Source organism: Lissotriton helveticus, chromosome 4_2 (genome assembly GCF_964261635.1).
Source record: "Lissotriton helveticus chromosome 4_2, aLisHel1.1, whole genome shotgun sequence".
Lineage (NCBI taxonomy): Eukaryota > Metazoa > Chordata > Amphibia > Caudata > Salamandridae > Lissotriton > Lissotriton helveticus.
The window spans coordinates 2,647,641-2,669,788 of NC_136064.1; the positions used below are offsets into that span (position 1 = coordinate 2,647,641).

The 22,148-nt window shown below is 45.5% G+C and overlaps 1 protein-coding gene, 1 long non-coding RNA gene and 1 pseudogene across 2 annotated transcripts in view; 1 reads left to right on the forward strand and 2 right to left on the reverse strand.

The window, feature by feature from the left end:
- Window positions 1–22,148, forward strand: part of LOC144752172 (uncharacterized) — a 993,171-nt gene that overhangs the window by 289,938 nt on the left and 681,085 nt on the right. The gene's annotated exons all lie outside the window — the stretch shown is intronic.
- The window catches only part of LOC144752170 (homeobox protein CDX-4-like), a 396,907-nt gene that overhangs the window by 159,805 nt on the left and 214,954 nt on the right, over window positions 1–22,148 (reverse strand). The window lies entirely within an intron of this gene.
- Window positions 432–1,284, reverse strand: LOC144752169 (small ribosomal subunit protein uS3 pseudogene; annotated as a pseudogene).

Genomic DNA, 22,148 nt, shown 5'->3' on the forward strand with positions numbered 1-22,148 from the left:
TGTGAACTCAGTGTGCCCTCTACCTGTATGTTGGATTAACTTTGCTAGAGATCGTAATTCCAGCAGTTATGGCTGTATCCAGATTCGCGTTGCGCTACTGATTAAAGCGCACACAGGATTGTGGTTATGATAGTGCTTTTCCCGGTAAGGTCGCGTATTGTGTGTGCGCAGGGGATTTACTAAAATAAAAAGTCCATGACGTGACATGTGGTTCAGAAGTGGTCATAGGCATGTGCATATTCTGTTGTAAAATATGTTCGACCAACCCTCCTGAAAGAATGGCTCGTGTGTCTGCATGACCCTTGTTAGTGGGTGGTTACAGAGCCATAACTACTCCCAGATCCTATATCCGGAGGTAGAGAGGTCTAGAAGACTGTGACAGTAATATCAAACCCTTATTAGTGGGTTATTCCTTGCTCTATAGTTATAGATTTTTTTTTTTTTTTTTTGGTCTTTCATATTTATTTTTTTACAGCTCTGTATCCAGACATTTCTCAGGTGCACCGTGACCCATTAGGCTGTAGGAACCCGCTGAGGCATGGCTGGTGGTTGCTGCGGCTGTTGTGGTGGCTGTTCTGGTTTTCCTCCTTTCTGCTCAGACATGGGAGTTGTTGGGAGGATCTCATCCTTGGGCTCCACAATGCTGACATGGTCAGGCAGTGGCTTCTTGGGCCCAATCTTGCCACTTGGGTCCCATGGCAGCATAATTTTCACTTTGATCCCAAGCACACCTTGCCTGAGCAGCACGTGGCGGACTGCAGTATCAACATAATAGTTCACAGGATCTCCACTGTGGATCATTAAGCCATCCACAAACTTCATGGACTTGGCTCTCTGGCCTCGAAGTTTACCAGAGACCACCACCTCGCAGCCCTTGGAGCCACTCTCCATGATGAAAGGCAGGACGCCATAGCAAGCTCTACGCACCGCTAAGCCTCCCAGAAGTTTGTAACGCAGAGACTCTGCCTGGGCGATGGCACACAGACCTCTTGTAGCCACTTTCTCAGCATAGAGCTCCACACTACCCTCAGGAAAGCCAAACCTCTTCTGAAAAACAGCAGTCAGTTCACGGATTCGACGACCCTTCTCACCAAGAACATTCTGGGTCCTGGTGGCAAGGATGATTATTTCAGTTCTTGTTGGTGTAACTCTGACTTCCACCCCAGCGTGGCCATCTTCAGCCAGCTCACGAGTCAAGAACTCATTCAACTCTGCTTTGAAGATGCCATCAGCAACAAACGTCCTCTTCTTGGAAATTTGGACTGCCATCTTGCACAGCGCCGCTGAAGGGAAAGGGTGCTCTATAGTTATAGATGTGGTAATCAGGAGGGACATGTTGTGTCGCTGATGCCCATGTCGTGTGTTAGTGCCTGCTGATGTGTTCACCCCCCTGTGTCATACCCCTATTGTTCTCGAAATCGATCAATATATATCGATGTATCTCCACTGCAAGATTTTTTGAAGTAATGGGACCAAAAAATTGTTGCGACAAGTCATCAATTTTTCAATATCTAACTGTGTAATCAACTGGTATTTAATCATGATTTATGAAATTAAAATGGTCATGTTTTTGCATAACAGCCTTGACAAAAAGAAGAAAAACATTACAAAATGGCGTTTGCGATGTGATGATCACCATCCCTCTTTTGTTTCAATGCCCAAATGTATGATGTTTAAAAGAATGGCGCTTCTCAGTGCAAAATGTACATACTGACGAAGGATTCATTCCGAAACGTGTTTGTTTTGCTGCGCTAGAGAAATAAATTGAAATTGCTGAAACTCGACCCCGTGAGTGCTGGTATCCTTTAAGAAAAAGAGACTAGCTCTGGAGCTATAATATATATATATATATATATATATATATATATATATATATATATATATATATATATATATATTTCCAAACAATGCAGGTTAATAACAGGCACGCTCTCTGCAGGTGCACACGAAGGGCTTCACCCTAAAGCCCAGGGCATTTTCCTAAGTACCTGATTCCTGTATTCTTAATTTAATTCAGAACAGCACTAGTCCACCAACGCGTATCGATCTCACAGTGTCTTTTTCAAGGTGAGTTGGTCTTTTTTTCATTTTTAAACTTATACTCTCTGCATCCTCTGCCCATTATGATGCATGATGGGAGTTGTAGTTGATAAAAAACACATTACATGTTACACTATTCAAAGCATGGCATTTTGCATTTCTGGTGTTTTTTGGTGCACAGGAGATATCTCATTATATCTTAGTAGTTCATTCATCCATTGAGTAATCGATAGTGGGGACACTATACCACCAATTTGCGGATTTTCACATTTCAATTAAAAATATGGGTATATTTCCTAATATATCCTAGGTATAGTACCATCAAGAGCCTGTGCAGAAAAAGCATTAAATATACTCTGCAGCATTTTTATGTCAAGTACAATATCAGCTTGAAATAGCTGAACCTTGCTTTGGTTTAATACCAATGGCTCTAAATACCCAATGGAATAGTTTCCCAAATAACTTTTTAATCCGATTTTTTCTGCTGTAATGTAAGTAGGTCCCCCACTGATTATTCATAAATGCTCAAAAAGTTCCTCATCCATATTAAGGCCTGTCGGTAGTTTTGAGTCTCATTATGTATTGTGATTCCATCTGTCTTCATTTTTTCGTTCTGTCACCCCACGTTCTTCCGGTGAAATCATGTCTAGGCCAAAATAACTCATTGATCTCCAATCGGCATTTTGGTATTGATTCAAGTGTCTCGCTGTAGCATAATTGGCATCTTTGTTCTTGACAACACGTATGTGCTCTAGTATCGTCTTTTTCAGCATGCACTGCGTACTCCCAATATATTGCGGACCGCAATTGCATTGAATCACATATACCACATATGTCGTCTTGCATGTGATATTATATTTAATGGATATTATGTTTCAATCTCTGTCAACTATTTGTTTTTTGTTTTCCCCAATTTTGCAGGCTTATCTTTTAGTGATTGGGTTTTCTTATACGTCACTGATGGTCGAGCGCTCAACATGTTTCCTATGTCTGGATCCTTGTTGATCAAATGCCAGTGCTTCTGTACTGCATTTTATGATCTTTTTACTTTCTTTACTGTACGTCAAAATCAACCTTGGTGCCTCCTGGTTTTCCTTCTCAATTTCATTAATTTTCTTTTTAGAAATTAATGTTTCAGCACAAATTTTTGTTCTTACTTTTTCCAGGCAGGTGGTGAGTTCCTTTTCTTTATATCCTCTCTCTCTTCCTTGATATTGTTTCTCTGAACTGATATTCTGCATCTTCATCCTTAGAACAGTTCAGACGCATCTTTATTAATTCCCCATAGGGAATGCTTTTTAATAAGGACTTTGGGTGAAAGCTTTCTCCATGGAGTGCACTGTTTGTCGCCGTCTTTTTCCTAAACAGCGTACATTGAATTGTTCCTGCTTCTACGTAAATGTGTGTATCCAGGAAATCTATATTTGATTGACTGATAGCACATGAGAATGATGATCCAATGTTGTTCTGGTTCAGTTTGTTAAAGTATTCCATGAAGTAATTTTTGCTCCCATTCCATAGAATAAAAAGGTTGTCGATATGTCTGACCCATAACATGATTTTGTCAAGTTCTCTGGGCCCCATGCCATCTCCTTCTCCCACCAACCCATTGTGATATTGGCATAGTTTGGTGAAAATTAACTGCCTATGGTGGTCCCACATTTTGGTGAAAGAGTTCATGATTGAATATAAAAACATTATTCGTCAGGCACATTTCGATCATTTTTAACAGCATTTTCGAGTGGTCTAATTCACTTATATTCCTTTGTTTCACAAAATAAGTGCAGGCCTGCAATCCTACTTTATGTTCGATTGACGCATAAAGGGAAATTACATCAATGGTTGCCATCTTGTAGTTCTCATTCCAATCCGTCTCTGATAGAATGCATAGGAAATCTCCGGTATCTTTGATATCTTTGATATAGGAGCTTAGACTTTGGTCAATAGGTGCCAAATATGAACCCATATATGTTGACATGTTCTCAATGATGGATTCGTACAATGAAACAATTGGTCTCCCTGGAGGATTAGCCAGCGTCTTGTGGATTTGTGGCAGGAATTATATTGTCGGCATCACAGGTTGTTCTTTTAATAAGAATAGATGTTCATCCTTATTTATTAGTTTCAGTCTATCCCATTCATTTAGCTAATTTTCCAATTCTGTTATCATTCAATTGATGGGATTAGTTGGTAATTTGACATATTTTTCTTGGTCATTCAATTGTCTATTACCCTCCCGCATATAGTCATTTCTTTTTTGAAGGACTATATTGCCTCCCTCGTCTGCGGGCTTTATTGTAATTTGGTCATTGTTCTTAATTCCTTCAGGGCCACTTGCTCACCACAAGTTAGATTCTCATTCCTAGGTTGTCTAATTTTGGTTATCTTTTCCAATTCTCTTGTTATCGCAACTGAGAATATGTCAAACTTGTTGCCTGGAGAGAATTTGGGACAGTATTTGGATTTCCGTTGAACTTACTGAACTTGTGTTGATCAGTTTCTAATGTGAGCTCTTGTAATATTTCACTTTTGGTCATCTCATCTTCACTAAGATTGTACATCAGATCAAACATATTTTTAAAATCAGGTATTTGTTCAAAATATATATAATATATATTATATGTATATATATATATGTGTGTGTATGTATATATATATATGTGTGTGTGTATATATATATATATATATATATATATATATATATATGTGTGTGTATGTATATATATATATGTGTGTGTGTATATATATATATATATATATATATATATATATATATATATATATATATATATATATATATACAAAAACAAACTTCCAAACCCGAAGAGAAAGAAGTACACCGGACCAGACTTCAAGAATGACTGGTGCTTTATTCCAACAGAAACAGCCTTGTTCAAACTGCGTCAGTTTTTCATCTACTGGCGCTCCGAACAGCGTTTCCCCATTGAAGGGTGTGTTTAGAATATTATTCTGGACTTCAGGCTTAGAACCTGAAATTCTCAGCCAGGCATGTCTCCTTTCTGTTATCCCAATCATCATGAGTCTGCTGGATGTGTCTGCCGCATCCAGGGCTGACTTGAGGCAGGAGTTTGCCATGTTCTTGCCTTCCTCCACCAGGTGTGCTGCTCTCTTCTGGTATTGTTCGGGGAGGTGTTTGAGTAGGTGTCCGACCTCCTCCCAATGCTGGTATGTATGCCTGTTGAGTAGGGCATTAGAGTTAACAATACGCAAGTGAATTGCTGCATTCCTCTCTATTTTCCTTCCTGTTAGATCTATCCTCTTACTTTCTTTGTCTGGGGGTGGCCCTGAGTTCGTGAGGATGTTGGCCCTCTTTCTGGCTGTTGCGGCAATGATGGAGTCAGCCGTGACGGATCCCTGGATGTATGGGGGGTCCTTAGAGGAATGTTTATATTTTTTCTCTGTCCTAAGTGTGACAGATCTGCAGGTTGATGGCTCCTTGAATGCTTCCCTGCCCTGGTCCAGGACACTTGGGAGCATGGGCCGGAATTGGCTCCTAGTTTGAGTGGGGAGGAGGGTCTCTAAGAGGAAGCAGGCTTTTGGTTTTTCTTTCTCTAATTTCACCCCATATGCTGCAGCCGCATTCTTGATGACAATATTGTAGATGCCAATGTCGTCTTGCGGCGAAGGCCTCGAAGAATATGTTTCTACGGCCTCTTTCGGCATCGAGTTCCTGCCAATCCAGGTCCTGCGCCACCGAGGATGCAGACCCCAAGCTTGTTTGTTGGTCTTTCTCGCCTTCTCTCTCATAATAATATAAGCCCTCTTCCTCCTGCTGATCTGCGGGCTCTGGAGTTTTCGGCGGTTCTTCGACGTCAAACTCCTCTTCGTCCTCGACTTCGACAATCGTCGTATGCTTCGAAGGGATGGTGTATCTTTTCATCCGTTTGTCGAAATCCTTCTTTCTTTGGAGGATACTGTCCATTTCGGCCTCGAGCCTTCTCTTCTTCCTCTCCATTTCGGCGGGCTGTTCGGCGTCGAGGGTTTCGGCAGGTCTCTTCGGTGTCGACGACAAAGTTACCTTCGGGTCTTTTTCCTTCGGCATCGAGCGTGCCTTTTCTGGGACGTGCTTCGACGACCTAGGTTTCTCTTGGGTTTTTGCCGACTGGGAGTCCTTTTCGAAGGATTCGCTGGGCTGTTTGTCCTTGGATGCAGCTGCGGCCGTCAATAGTTTCGGCGCCAGAGTTCCTTTCGAGGAATTAGACTCTGATTTTTGAGAGTCTGTCGGGGTTTTAGGGGTCGACGTCTCTCTTACCTCCTTTGTCGACTTCATATCGGTCTCTACGACCGTGTAGTCCTCTGGTCCCTCTGCAATGTTGCCCTCTTCTCCACTGGAGAGTCCCAAGTCCCGGAGCGACGGAGGTTGACCCTGGCCTTGCATGTTGTAGTTGGTTCTCCTCTGTCTTTCCCTTACTCTGAGGGTCTTCGGGGTAAATGCCAAGCAGGCATTGCAATCCTTGCTTTCGTGGTCGATTGGCAGACAGAGGTTGAAAACCGGGTGCTGGTCCTTCTGCGCGTACTTGTGGTGGCAATTATGGCAAAATTTAAAAGGTGTTTTGTCCATTCCTGCTCTCAGGGGGCCCCCTATATGCGCATTCGCAGTTGGACGTCGAAGTTTTCGATCTTCCTCTCCTTCTTCGTTGTCCCGGCTCTGTGATCTTGATTGTGAGATGTATTCTCCAAATTTTTCGGTGTTTTTTTGCTTTATCTTCTCCCTTTTCTCCAAAAACTCTGCAACCTCTCAGTGACGATCCAGACTCAACGGTGGAAAAAAGAATCTGAAGATGGCGCCCAAAGGTGGGAGCTTCCGGGGAAGCGCGCCGACGTCGCGGGAGGACACCAAATGGTGGGACGTCGACGCCCACCTGGGCTACGGAAAAAAAAAATGAAAAAATACTACGATTCCGGACCCAACCAGAAAAATACACAGCATAGTGAATCCAGAAAGATTCACGCAGCAAAAGTTACTTACCTGTAACTGCAGTTATCCAGTATTGGTATCATTCATATATTCAATTAATCAGTCAATCAGTGATTTATAGAGCGCACTACTCAACCGTGAGGGTTTCAAGGCGCGGGGGTTCGGGCAGCTCCAAGGTCATCCGAAGAGCCAGGTCTTGAGGTCTTTCCTGAAGGCTTGCAGTGTAGGGCTACATCTGATGCTGACGGGAAGTTCATTCCAGGTCTTGGCCGCGATGTAGGAAAAGGATCTGCCATCCGTTCTGCCTCTGTGGATGCGGGCGATCTCAGCAAGGGCTAGGTCCGCGGAGTGGAGGCTTCTCTGGGGGATGTGGAAGGAGATTCTTTCGTTGAGGTATTTGGGTCCGATGTTGTGGAGGGCTTTGGAGGCGTGTGTGAGCAGCTTGAAGGTAACTCACTTTTTGATGGGGAGCCAATGGAGGTCGCAGAGGTGTTGGGTGATGTGGTTGTGTCGTGGGATGCTGAGGACAAGTCTAGCTGCAGCATTTTGGACGGTCTGGAGTTTGCGAAGGAGAGATTTGTTTATTCTGGCGTAGAAAGCGTTTCCCTGGTCCAGCCTGCTGGTGATGAGTCCTTGAGTGACGGTCTTCCTGGAGTTGGGGGGGATACATTTGAAGGTCTTCCAGAGTATGTGGAGAGTGTTGAAGCATGCGGAGGACATGCGTTGATCTGTCGGTTCATGGTGAGTGAGGAGTCGAGTATGGTGCTGAGGTTGCGGACGTGGTCCTGGGAGGTGGGAGGGTTTCTGAGGGTGGGGAGCCGCCAGGTGTCGTCCCACGTGGCAGGGTGGATCAGAGGACGAGGACTTCCGTTTTCTCCGAGATGAGCTTCAGGCAGCTGCTGCTCATCCAGGATGTGACGTCCTTCATTCCTTCTTGGAAGCTGTGCCTGGTGATGTCTGGTTCCTTGGTGAGGGAGAGAATGAGCTGGGTGTCGTTGGCGTAGAATACTATGCTGAGTCCGTGTTTTCTGACAATGCTTGCCAAGGGAGCCATGTAGATGTTGAAGAGCGTGAGGCTGGGTTAGGATCCTTGGGGTACTCTGCATCTGATTCCTGTGGGTTCGGAGAGGAAGGGCGGGAGTCTTATTCTCTGTGTTCTGCCAGAGAAGAACGAGTGGATCCAGTCTAAAGCAGTTCCCTGTATGCCAGCGTGTGGGGTCTGGTAACTATTGTGCGGTGGGAGACAGTTTCGAAGCCTGCTGAGAGATCATGGTAGAGTGAGGGCTGCCGTGTGGCCGTGATCGAGGAGAGTGCAGCTCGGAGGGCGGTCTCAGTGCTGTGCTTGCTACGGAATCCGGATTGAGATGAGTCAAGGATGTTGTTTGCTTCTATGAACTGCATTAGCTGGGTAATGATGATTTTCTCTGTCAGTTTGTCGGCAAATGGGAGGAGAGAGATGGGCCTGTAGTTCTTGAGGTCCGTAGAGTCTGCGGAGGGCTTCTTGAGGAGGGGTTTGACTTTGGTGCATTTCCAGTCGTCGGGGAATGCGCCTGTTTCGAGGGTGCAGTTTATTGTCCGTCCTAGTTCTGGTGCGATGACGGAGGCGGCCCTGTGTAAGATGTATAGCAGGCAGGGGTCAACGGGTGCTCCTGAGTAGATGCTCTTCATAGTCTTTGCGGTGTCTTCTGTGCTTACAGGGGTCCAGGGGAGGAGGACCTGCTGGATGGCGAAGCTGGTGGATGGTGTTGGGTCAGTGCCTTGGTCTTAGTCGTTGAAGTTGTCATAGAGTGTTCTGATCTTGTGGTGGAAGAAGGAGCTGACTTTGTTGCAGAGGTCCTGGGAGGGAGGGATGTCGGCGGTTTCGCTGTGGGGTCTGGCGAATTCTTATGACTTCCTTGGAGCTGTGGGATTTGGAGAGGATTCTGTCCTGAATTAAGTTTCTCTTCATGGATCTGATGAGTTGGTGGTGTGCCGTGGTGACAGGCCTGTATGCGGTGCGTGCATCTGGGGTGTTGCTGTTTCTCCAAGCTTTCTCCAGTCATCGGCACGAGCACTTGGATTCTCGGAGGTCCGTGGTGAACCAGGTGGCTTTCGTGTTGTGTTTGTCTGCGTTCTGGAGGGGGCGAGCGTGTTGGCGCAATCAATGATCCATTGGTGGAGGTCGTTGGCTGCAGTGTTGGCGTCTGTCATGGTAGGGGGAGGAGTGCGACTGAGGGCGGAGATGAAGTGCTCTTCGGTGATCTTGCTCTAGTTTCTGCGTGGGAGGCGTGGGATAGGCATGTGTGCGGTGGGCTAAAAAAAGTGAAGTGGACGCAGAGAGGTTCCCTGGTGTGGCTGAAGTGAATGCTGTTTCCTGCGGCGAAGATGGGGTCGAGAGTGTGTCCCGCGCTGTGGGCAGGGGTGGATTGTATTGCTTCAGTCCAATGTTGGTGAGGTTCTCTAGGAGGGCGTGGAGTTGGGGTCGCTGAGGTACTCTAGGTGGAAGTTCAGGTCTCCGAGCAGTACGTAGTCTGTGTAGGCGAGGACGTCGGGCGCAATGTAGTCTGTGATAGTGTTGGTGAACAGGGAGCGAGGTCAAGGTGGTCTGTGGGCAAGTGTTCCGCACAGTGTCGTTCTGGGGTTGGGCTGGATCTGGAAATTGATGTGTTCCATGGGGGGGAGGCGTCATTCAAGATGGAAGTTGTCAGTTGGAGGGAGCTTTTGTGGACAATGGCTAGGCCTCCTCCAGGGCGGTTGGGGCGGTCTTTCCTCAGGATCTTGTACCCATCGGGATGACGGTTGTGATGTCGGGAGCGGAGCTGGCGTTGGTCCAGGTCTCTGTGAGGAAGGCAATGTCGGGCAAGAGGGTGTTGAGGAGGTCCCAAACTACTACTGCGTGTCTGTGCAGAGAGTGCACGCTGAGGAGGATTCAGCTCAGGGGTTTGGGTGTGCTGTCGTCTGGTGGGTTGGCGGTATCTGGCTGTGTCCGGATGTGGGTGCAGGTGCAGCGGCAGTGTCGGCAGGAGAACTGGCCTTGGGAGTTGCTCGGCATTGAGAGCTGGCAGTTGTTATTTCGTCCAGGGTTGAATGCGTGGAGAGTTCCTGAGTTGGAGTGGGAAGGGGTCGCATTACCAGGGTCCCTGGCGCTGGTCGCAGACAGGCGCAGATGGGCTTGCCTTTGGCGCGCCTGCTGCGTGCGGCTGGCATTAAGTAGGGGTCAGAGGGGGAGAGCAGCTGGGAGACGGGAACACGCTGGGGGGGAGGGGCCGCGGGAGCACCAGCAGCAGGAAAAAAGGGAGAAACCGGGCAAACACAAAATGGGCAAAAAGACAGAAAAACTGAAAAAAAGGACAGAATAAAACAGCAGAACAGAGAAAGCTAGAAAAGGCAGACAGAGCGAACCAGCAGAAGAGCAGGCTCCTCCACTGGACCACCAGGGATGAGGCACCGGCAGGATCCTGCGGGTGAAGGGGTGCCTTGAACACCTACCTGGAGACCAGAAGGCGCTGGAGGCAATGCCTTAAGGATGGAGCTGCGCAAGAGGAGAGCAGTTACCCTGACCAGGAAGTAAAAGGTCTTGCTCGCCCTGTTGCGCAGCGGCCGCCCTTAATTTGGGGTCGAGGGGAGGGAGCGCAGCTAGGAGGCAGGAGCCTAAACACGCTGGGGCGGAGGGGCCGCGGAGCCAGCAGCGGCGGGAAAAAAGGCAGAAACCGGGCAAACAGAAAAAGGGCAAAAAAACTGAAAAACAGAAAGAAAGGACAGAATAAAACAGCAGAACAGAGAAAGACAGAAAAGGCAGACAGAGCAGACCAGCAGAAGAGCAGGCTCTTCCACTGGACCACCGGGGTGAGGCGCAGTCAGGAGCCTGTGGGTGGAGGAGGGCCTCGAACACCTACCTAGAGACCAGAAGGCTCTGTTGGCAGTGCCTTAAGGACGGAGCTGTGTGAGGGGCGAGCAGTTACCCTGACCAGGAGGTCAGAGGCCTTACTCCCATTCACATGCAACCCACCCTCCTCCCCGGAGAGGCTCCCTTTATAGCTAAGGATGTTATTACAACGTGTTCTGGAAAATCTGAAGGACTCAGTCTCTCTTAGGAGTGTTCTAGAGGATGCTAGCTCCTGACTGGGTATAGTTCAAGTTTGGTCCTTTTAAAGTAATTTCCCTTTGCCATTATAGCCTATGATAGTTATTCATACAGCTTTACTATGATACCATGTGACTCCCACTTTGATGACGGGAAATGTTTCAAGCATATGAATCTATGAAAGATACCAATACTTGATAACTGCAGTTACAGGTAAGTAACTTATTTTATTCTTTTTATTATAAAAACAAGTATTTGACTAGACATTGATTTTTTGACATTACTGAGTTCACTTTGAGTTGAGTTGTGTTCACTAACCTGTATCTAAACTCCCAGCCCCCGAATTCTTGTCCACAGCTACCACTGAGAGTCAGTGTAGAAGGGGTTCTTGGCCTAGTTGCTCAGGATCCATAGTATGTTTTGCCACCACGGTTGGGCCCAGTAGCCCTTGCTTACCCCTCTGAAAGGAGTTCTGACAGTGGGATGACCGTTGGAAAGGTGTGAATATGTACTAACCACCGGAGCACTTTCAAGTGCAAGAAAACGATGACTAAGATGACCAAACTTTTCGTGGACCAGGGCCATAATGATACTGATTTCCAATGTTTTTTACTGGAGAAATTGAACCCAGGAAATAATAACATGGCGTCTGCCCTTCTGAAATTGAACAAAGCTGAATATATAGGCTGAAGTATGCCACTGGGTTTGAACAAGGAAATCCTGTGATCACGGATTAGATGGATTATTGGTAACTTGGATCAGAGCAATTATTCCTGTTGCTTCCACTAGGGACGGTGAACGTTAAGTGATCCCTTTAATACAGTAAAGCTCTATTTTTAGAAGAGGTAAGAACTGAAGCAAGATAAATAAGTAAACTCAAGAATAGTGTCATAGGCAATCGATTAGCTCGACTATGAAATTACTATTATCATCTATAAAGAGATTCGGGCCTGGAAAATTAATGGTTTTCATTTCCTGTGTAACAATTGGCACTGATTGCATTTCATTCTGTAATAAGTTTTTAATCCCTCCTCCTTTTTTTTATTTTAATGTTTTCCTTATGGGAAATACTGGGGACTGCCAGCGAGGGCCGACAACCACAAGTGCTCTAATGGGATGCTACATTTCCCATGAACATCTAAGCCTGACGCCATTGCGCACTGGCGCGTGAGATAGGACACATGGTATGGAGAGAATTCCTTCAGGCCATAACTAACCGACCAGCATAATGGGCAGGCCTGATTCGGCTTGCGGTGAACATGAGTAGGTAAATAAACTGGACCCACTCCCTGACAAATGAAATCTGCGATGCACATGTGGGGGACCACGACACATTTGTGCACTACCGCTCTCAACTGGCTTTATGAGCGACGCTGCACCTAGATTACCCACTGTCGCATGTATTATACTGTGATAGCATATGCATGCAGGTGTGTTTAGTTTGGTAGAGGGAATATTAGTGTCACGTTTGTACTTAACCCATCCTGCCACCAGGGAAGGTGTGTCAAGACAACTGACCATTCACACTCTCATTTGATTATACAAAAAGTATTCTCTCATTGCAGTTCCAACTTTTCCAAGCCTTCTGTGACCACTGAGGTCCAGTAGTAAGCTTTTAGGCAATTAAGCATAAGGGTCTTCAGGTCTGAGTGAGTGAAGTATTATATAGCTGATTTGCGCATGTCACCCCCACTGCTTCCAATGAAGGTTAACTATGGATGAGTGATCAATTGCCTTATTTATATGTGATCGTTATCTCCACTGTCATCATTGCTGGTTTACTGTGCAATTGTACATGTAGCCTCTAACTGGAGTAGAAAAGAGAACTGGTTACTGAGTGATCAGCATCTCCAAGCCTCTTTTCACCAACTGAATTGCAGAGTATCCTTAATTTAAAATCTAAGAAAGATGTAAGATCGTTCTGAGACAAGGCAATAGACTGGTGTGGTGGGAAGATTAAGATATAAAATCTTTTAGTTAAGAGTATCACACCTATGCACTGGGATATTGATTTATTTTATTTAATTTGATGTACCGTATTGGTTCACAATTTTCTATTTTCCTTTTTATAAGTTGTTAGCGGTATTTTCATGCTTCCTGTTCTTTATGATTTATAGTTTGTTGCGTCTGTTGTTGGGAAGAAAACTGTATTTTGGTTTTCACCTGTGGAGGTTGTTGGTTCTACCGTTTTCTTTAGGCGTTATCAAAACTCTAGAATTGTAGTCTCATATGAGTTCCAAGTCCCTGGGACGGTTGGTGAACTCATGGACTCAAATATAGATTTATCTCACACCTAGCTAGATGGTGTCTTTCTTCACAATATAAGCACATTTGTTGTTAAACATTAGGGGGGATATAAGCTGGATCATTTCAGTGCTTGGAGGAGGGGAAATGAACCAAAACATTCTGAGTATTTTCTCTTGACCATACCGGCAGAATATGACACGCTACAAATGAGTAAGGGGCATATGTATGACAAACCCGTTTGTGAGTCCTTTATAGCGATTTTTTGCGAATCGCTATAAAGGACTCGCAAAACGGTATGTATGTAGGAATCGCAATATTAATTTCGATTCCTTAATATTCCCTAATTACGGTTCTTAAATTGCGATTCGCAGTTAAGGAATACTTTCCCATTCATTCCTATGAGCTTAAAGGCCCATAGGAATGATTGGGAAGAAATTTGGGAGTACCCATTAGGTACTCGGGAATTGCAAATGCAATTTTAAGGGTGTCAAAAGGACACCCTGTTGCACCCCTGAAATATGTATGTGTGCACATGTGGCGCACATACATGCCCAACTTGAAGTTGATGGTAATTTGCGATTTATTATGCCAAAATCGCACAACTTGGGTGCTTCCTGCATCGCATTTAAGGAATCACAATGTGCAATTCCTTAAATGCAATCGCAAAATAGGGAAACGCAAATTTTGCGATTCCCTATTTTGCAATGCCCTTTTGTAATGATACATCCCAAAAGGCCTTTTCCCGTTTGCAAACGGGCTGATTCTGAGATTCGGCCCGTTTGCGAATGGTAAAAGGGCTTGATACATATGCCCCTAAATGTATTGTATGGAAAGCAGAAGTGAAAGCAGCATTATGCAGGTACAAAAATAGCAGGCATAAGGTACTGTACAACATTTTCAGTGGGACTTACTGAATCCTCTTGCCTAAAAAAAAAGAAGTCTGCAACACATAACTACTTCCCTGTTTTTCGAACTGATATTTTTTTTATCCAGGATTAATATTTATGAATAAATGGTGACCTGACATGTCCTCAGGTGCTTGATTCTAGAAAGAGTCCCTCGCTGCTGAGACCATTGGCTCTTGATCCGTTAATTATTAGGGTAAATAAACAGAATACTAGGCTATTTTCCTGCTTGTACATAGACGTAGCAAGGACAGTGGGAATCAATTTTTGCCCTGATGAAGCCTGAGACCCAGTCTGGTGCAGTTAGGGGACAAAACATGTTGACACAATGATAAATAAAGGATAAATAATCTCTCGTCACCCGATAACCTTTTTTAAAAAAATCCTACCTTGTGGAACCTGTAAAATAAAGAAGATCCCTTTGGGTTTAAATAGAGACACTTTTACAGCAGCATTTATTTTGAACTCCCTTGTTGTGAGTTCGAGACCGCCTTGATGGTGCTATCCTATCTGGGTGTGACAAACAAGCTGACGATGAAGCATCCCATGATATTGTAGGTGTGACTTATCCTCCAGTTCTTCATGGCATATCTCCCAGAAGGCCCTGATGCATCTCAAACACTTTAGTGTAGATGCTACTTTCGATCCCATTGTATGTTAGTGCGCCATTACTCAAGCTAGATTTTTTGAAGCGTAATAACCTATAAGCAATAACCTATACCAATCGTATATCATTGAAATGTGTTGGAGAATGTTTTTAATGATTTCACTTTCATCTTGGTACTGGTTCTTTTTATCTGAAGGCTTCTCCGTTTATTTCAACGAGTGTTTTTATATATTTGTTTTTCGGTGGGGGATATGTGATCGATCTAAGAGTAAAAATCCCACTTGCTTCAACTGAGACCGCCGCCAACACCGGCGCATAAACCCATCTGACCACTTCCGCTGCGCGGGAGCGTCCCGGGAGAAGCCTGGGACAAGGGTGGGACCGTCTACGGCCGTCCGCAGCCGATAGAGGCCGGGCAGGGCCACCCCCCCTAACTCCTCGTCACTGAACTAGACTCCACGAGGTATTCTATAAAGTGCATGGTCATTTCATTGTTTGATGTAACATAGTGCTTTGTTCCATCATCGCTGGTTAAATTTATTGCAAATGTCAATGGCCACACGCTCAGGAAAGGTCAGGAGGGGCGGGGGGGGGCTGTGTGAGTGGCACGCTAGATCAGTTTATCACCCGTGCTTATTCGGTCCTTGAAAAAGAAATTGCTATTACTGAGCGTGAAGAACCGGGTTATTTAATACCCAGCGGCGCCAGGGGCACGCCCAAAGCCTTCGGGTTCCACCTGTCTTAGAATACAGAGACACGGAAACTTCTTGGTGGCGTCAAAGATCAAATTTATTGGCTGCAGCCAGTAACAGAAGTCCTAGAAGTCATCACGGTATGAGTTCTCAGGAGACTGCTCAATTTTACACAGCAAGTCATCCCTTTTTATGCCAAACATTATGCTTCAGGCAAACATTCCTTGTTTACAGTTTAACCAATCACATGTTTCCACAACAAAAAAGTATTGCATGACGGTAAAACCCACTTTTCAGTTGCCCAGCCCATTATCAATCATCGGTCAAACCCAACATTCTTCTTTAGACATGTCAAACGAACCCATAATAAAAAAGGCCACAACCCAATCATAAATAGACCATAAAGAAAGGAGCAGAAACAGGTGAGAGTAGGATAAGGCATATTTGTGTGCAATAAAACTTTACGATGTCCTGTGCTCTGGTCCTTAATCTTGATCAGCTAAAGGGCAGGAACTGGTTTAACAAGGTCAGCTTCAGGCAACAGGGTCAGTTCACTCAGGTCAAACAGGAGTCAGCACGAACTGGAGCTAAGGTGTACATGTACTTAAAAAACTTGTTCAGCCACAGTCATCGGCCTATGTGAGGGCAACCACAAAATGGCTGCCATACACAAAATGGAACCCAAGGGTTCAGAACGAAATCCCTAAATACGTAGTGAATCCATCGGTCTAACATGATGAAAACACTCATACTTGCCGCACTAACTAGTTACGGTTCTCTAATATCAAATTCGTAACGAAACCATGACTTTTATGGAACGGGTTCAGAATTCACGGAACCACAGACCCTCCTTTTGCCCTTACATAGGCAATAACCTAAACTCACGTCAATCTGAGTCCAGGTCTATATTCATCAGATCATCAAGATGTTGCTGGAGCATAATCCTATTACTTAGTACCTCTCTTGGGACAGGTCTCCTTGCACACGTAGTAGCACAGAGGCCACATATAGCAGGAGCGCACTGCACACAAAGACAGAACAGGAAAGAATCGCTAAAGCCATCCCAATGATCATCAGAATCTTCCATCCCCAGGTCGATAACAGTTCCCAAAACCATCCAATCAACGACCAATCTCCTTTATCCACATTTATAGACTCAGAGATCTTATGTAACTTAGAAATGGCCTGGTATACTGTTGTCTGGTATGAAAACGCAGCAACTCGATTGGATCGCTTTACATACCCCACCTCGATCTGCAAGTATGACATCTAAAACCATTCGATTCTATAATGTCATAAGGCGATCCGCTTGAAGCTCAGCGGTCAGATTACTAAGGGCACCAGCAGTTTCATTTATGGTGGATTCAACCACTCTCGTCAATTGCCGTAAATTTCTACTGTTTGCCATAGGTCCCCAAAACGGTAGGAAACCCTTGAAAAAGTCTCTCACTTCTTGGCCCGTAGTATCTTCCTCACTGAAGACACCTCTAACAACTCTCGTTCTGTGGTAATCTACAGCAGCAGTATACGTAGGAGGCAACAAATATGCAACATAACATGTTCCCGAAAAATCAGGGGGCAACCATGTATATGCTCTATCATAGCAGACAAAATACGTGCTCTTAGCTGCTAAAAACGGTGGGGAAGTTTGGGACGCAAAGACATACTTCTGAGTACAAACACTCTTCCCTAACTGAGCTCTCGGATTCTTGCCCTTCCCTTGCAGACAGAAATGACCACTATGGGGTACAATCCAAATCGGAGGTGACCTTTTTCGTCTCTGCTTCTCACCCAAACTAATACTATATCCGGTTGCATTCCAACCAACATATGCCATTAACTCATCTCTGGGAATAGTTCTATAAGTGTCAATCTCTCTAGTCATGTTTAAAACTCCTTTCACCAAAGCTTGGTTACTCGTGTTCTCTCTTCCAAAACGCAGAGGATAAACCTCAAGGACATAAAGGAACATAGTCTGAAAAGCCCACAAAGACCCATTCTGACTAAACGGTAAAATCAAATAGGGAACACCTCTATCCGTAGTATGCGGCATAAGACCACACACCCAGCAATTAGTGATGTTCACCACCAACTGATGTTGATGCAATAACTGTATGAATGAGTTATTTACAAATTCTAACCTTCTAATCTGTTCGTGTTCAGGTAAAGTATGAAAAGAATGCAAAGAAGTAGTAGCAGGTAACGTCATAGGTTGGAAAATGGGTGCAGAAATCAGTTGAAGAGAAAATACAAACCAACCCACCAAAGCTAACGTCATACTAAAAAACATCAAAAGACATGTGATCAGAAAACATTTGCTATGCATAATTTTACACAGTTTCTTCTTAAAGTTCATTTTGTCAACGGCTCTCTCAATCTCAAAAAACTCCATTCTCTAACCGATGCTGTTCACGGTGGTTGGTTTTCTTCTGTTAAGGAATGCTTCTGTCAGCCCAGGGAACTTCCTTAGACCAACCAGAACCGTCGACCTTGCGTCTTCGGCTTGCACTCTCTAGTCTTTACACCGTGACCCTACAGCTGAACCCGGATGGTGGTTCACAAACATATAACAAAAAAGTTTCGTGGCTGAGAGAGTTCAATTCCTGAGAGAGTTCAGTTCCAAAAAAAATCAAAAAAAGGAATTCATTTATTTTATTAGTCCATTGTTTCTAGGACGTAGATCATAACGCTCTTTTCCAGGCCTCGTTTGAGGCTGAAACAACAGTTCAGGTTCAGTAGTGTCTAATCTTTGAGACACAGGCACAGCTTCTTGAAGGACATCGTCATCTTCTTTCTCGGAGCCTCTCCACACCAACTCAGCGTCGCTAAACGGTGCAAACTTCGGCACCCTTTCAGTCTCTGAATCTGCAATACCTTCACGGACCCACTGGTCGTACGGCAGAGGCAACGGCGCCCTCTTACAATGTACGCCGTGGATCCAGTTTTTCTTCCCGAAAACCTTTACTGAAGTCCTCGTAGATAGCCGGACTTGGTAGGGTCCATTCCAGCGGGGCTGATCATTCTTAGTCCGCTGAAAAATTTTCACCAGGACCCAGTCACCGGGATTGAGGATGTGACCTGGGTCCGCAGAAGCTGGCGGCAATTTATCATGAACCTGTTGATGTAAGACACGCAATTTAGTCGTCAAGTCATACAAGTAGTCCACTAGCATAGGGTATTCGATGTCACTAAACTTTGTTGGCCTCGGCACTCCCCAAACGTTTGCCGGACAGCCAAAGACAATCTCATACGGACTAAGGCCTATCCGGGAATGTACTGTAGTTCTAGTCGACAAAAGTGCCAACGGTAAAGCATCAGGCCATTGAAGACCAGTGCTCGCTTGAATCTTAGCCAGCTTTAACTTTAACGTGGCATTATAGCACTCAACTAAACCAGCTGATTGGGGATGATTCGCAGCGTGGAATTTCTGGTGAATTCCCAACCCTTCACACACTCTCTTCATCACCTTCCCCACAAATTCACTTCTGTTATCACTCCATACCATCCTTGGCAACCCAAACCTAGGGAAATATTCTTTGACCAGGACTTTAGCAGTGGACGAGGCAGTATTATCTTTTAGGGGGTATGCTTCTACCCATCTAGAATAGGCGCAAACAACTACAAGGACATACTTTAAATTATTGCACCTTTCCATGTGGATGAAATCCAATTGCAAAACCTCGAACGGGTACGTCGGAGGAGCAAAGTGACCAGCTGGAGTTGGGGTTCCCTAGCCAGGATTATACATTAAACACACCATGCAATTCTTGACCACATTCTCCGCACACTTGGGAATTCCAGCATTCTGCCATACTGGAGCCAACAACTTACAAATCCCTTTCACACTTATGTGAGACAAACCATGTGCCATAGTAACCACTGCAAGCACGTACGCATCTGGCAACATCCATCTTTGGTGTTCTGACAATTCAACCCAACAACCAGTCGAATCCAATCTACCCATAGTTTCTCTCCAAACATTCTTCTCACTTTCAGTAGCTTCAGCCTGTTTCGATTTCACACTCTCAATCTTATCTTCGCACATTCCAACATCACCAATCCATCTCGCAGGGCCTGCCACATACATTCGACTCATCATATCCTTCTCTGTTTCCTTCGCAACTTCATCCGCAAACGCATTCCCTCGACCAACATCGTCCACAACTCTCTTATGCGCACTACATTTCACAATTGCAATCTGCTTTGGGAGAGTGAGAGATTCCAAAAGTTCATTCACTAACTGCCCATGCTGGATTTTCGTTCCATGGGAAGTAAGGAACCCACGCTCTCTCCACAAACGCCCAAAACTGTGAGCAACACCAAACCCATACTGACTATCGGTATAAACATTCACTCGTTTTCCTTCCGACAACACACATGCTCTAGTCAGTGCAATCAACTCTGCTGCTTCCGCAGAATTCTGTGGTATACGTGCTGTCTCAACAACTGTATTTAAAGTTGTGATAGCATACGCTGCAGTCGTCTCACCATTCGGAAGCTTAAAACACGAACCATCAACCCACAGCGTACCATCCACATTCTCAAAAGGAGTGTCTTTTAGATCCACTCTAGCTTTTGTTTCTTCCTCTGTACGAAGAAAACAATCATGCTGTTCTTGAGCATCCGTCTCTGTAGAGATCGGCAATAACGTAGCTGGATTCAATACGTTACATCTCTTGATGTGAACATGGCTAGCCAACAGTGTCAACTCATAGCCTGAAAGACGTGCACTAGTAAGGTGCTGTGTCTTAGTCCTGTTTAATAAGGTATCCACTGCATGCGGAACCATCACAATCAGCGTATTATCCAACACCAAACCAGCAGACTGTCGAATAGAAACGGCAGCTGCGGCTGTAGCTCTCAAACAACTCGGCAATGCTTTAGCAACTGGATCTAACGTTGATGAAAAATACGCGCATGGACGCTGCTTGTCCCCAAAAGATTGTGTCAACACTGACAACGCACATCCCTCTCTCTCGTGCACATACAACGTGAAAGGCTTGTTATAGTCTGGAGTACCCAACACAGGAGCCAAACACAATGCATCACGTAATTCCGAAAAACTTTTCTGACATTCATCAGACCAAGGAAGAGGATACGGAGTATCTTTCACAGTCAATGCTAACAGAGGCTTCGCCAACAATGAAATATTAGGGATCCATTGTCTACAATACGATGTAATACCCAAAAAGGCACGAACTTCTCTCTGTGTCGTTGGCACATTCATTTGCGCAATCGCCTGAATTCTTTCTGGGGTCAATTTCCTTCCCTCCTTCGACAAGAGATGACCTAAGTAGGTTACCTCTTGGCGACAATACTGCAACTTAGAAGGTTACACTTTATGATGCAAGTCCGACAGATGTCGCAACAAAGAAAGAGTAGCTTCTTTACAAGTTTTCTCATCATCAGCGGCCACTAATAAATCGTCAACATACTGAATAAGAGCAGTACCAGCAGGCAACGCAAGAGTATCAAGCTGAGTCTTCAAAGCCTGGCTATAAATAGAAGGATTTTCGCAATAGCCTTGGGGAGCTCTCTTAAACCGGAAGCTTCGGCCTCCTAAAGAGAAGCCAAAAATATCTCTACTTTCCACGGCAATTGGAATGCTGAAGAAAGCATTCTTCAGATCTATAACCGAAAACCAGGCAGCTGAAGCAGGAATCAAAGTCAACAAAGCAGTAATATCCGGAACAACTGGAAACTGTGGCACAACAATCTTGTTAACCGGAGGAGGAGCTTGGCGGGCATCCGTGATGGCCACGTGAGCACAGCGCTCTCCGGACCCCCGCCACTCCCGGCATGATATCCTGAACATATCCTGATTCTTCACGAGGATTTGTATAGAGGACACCGGGCTGATCTTCCTGTGGTTTTTGGAATTTGATTTGGACCAGGGGCGCCGAAGATACGACGACTCAAACTTTCGGGGTCCGCCCTCGAGGTGCGCCCGGGTCTGGGTGAGGCACTGTGGCCGACTCTGAGTTGAACAACAGCGGCAGGGGGATTCGACTCGTGGGTCCCCCTCTTAAGTTTCGGTTTCGTTTCTGCCTCAGACTGAGACATCTGGCAGAGGAGTCTGGCCCTTGCTGGGTCCAGCGCACGAGACTGCTGTTGTGCCTTTGGCTAGCTTATTGTCCTTCCGGGCTGGTTCACATCTAGTGGTACCCTCGCCGCTGCCTTTTGGTCTCACCGCCCTACTCTCCTGCGGCCATTCCCATCGGGTCGAGTGTGTCCCTTGTGACGCGGTCTCCAACATGGCGGGCAGAGGGGACCGAGAGACACGAAAGACCAAAACGCCCCTGCGTGGGGGCCCGGTCCAGTCTAACGTTATGGACCGGTACACCCATTCGAAGGGGTCCCCTGGAGCCGCCTTGCCTGGCCCGAGTGCAGTTGACCACCCTGTGGACTCGTCGACGGAGCCGTCCTTGCAGGACATCATGGGCGCCATTTCTGGCATGAAGGAAACAATAGGCCAACAGTATGAAGCTTTGGCCCACAAAATCGACACCGTGGCCATTGATGTGAACTTGATTCGGGCCGACCTATCTAAAACCAATGAGAAGGTGAAGTCATTGGATATCAAGTCATCCAGCCTCACGGCCGACGTCTCGGAGATACAGACGGAGATTGGCAATCTCCGAAGGGTGAACGATTT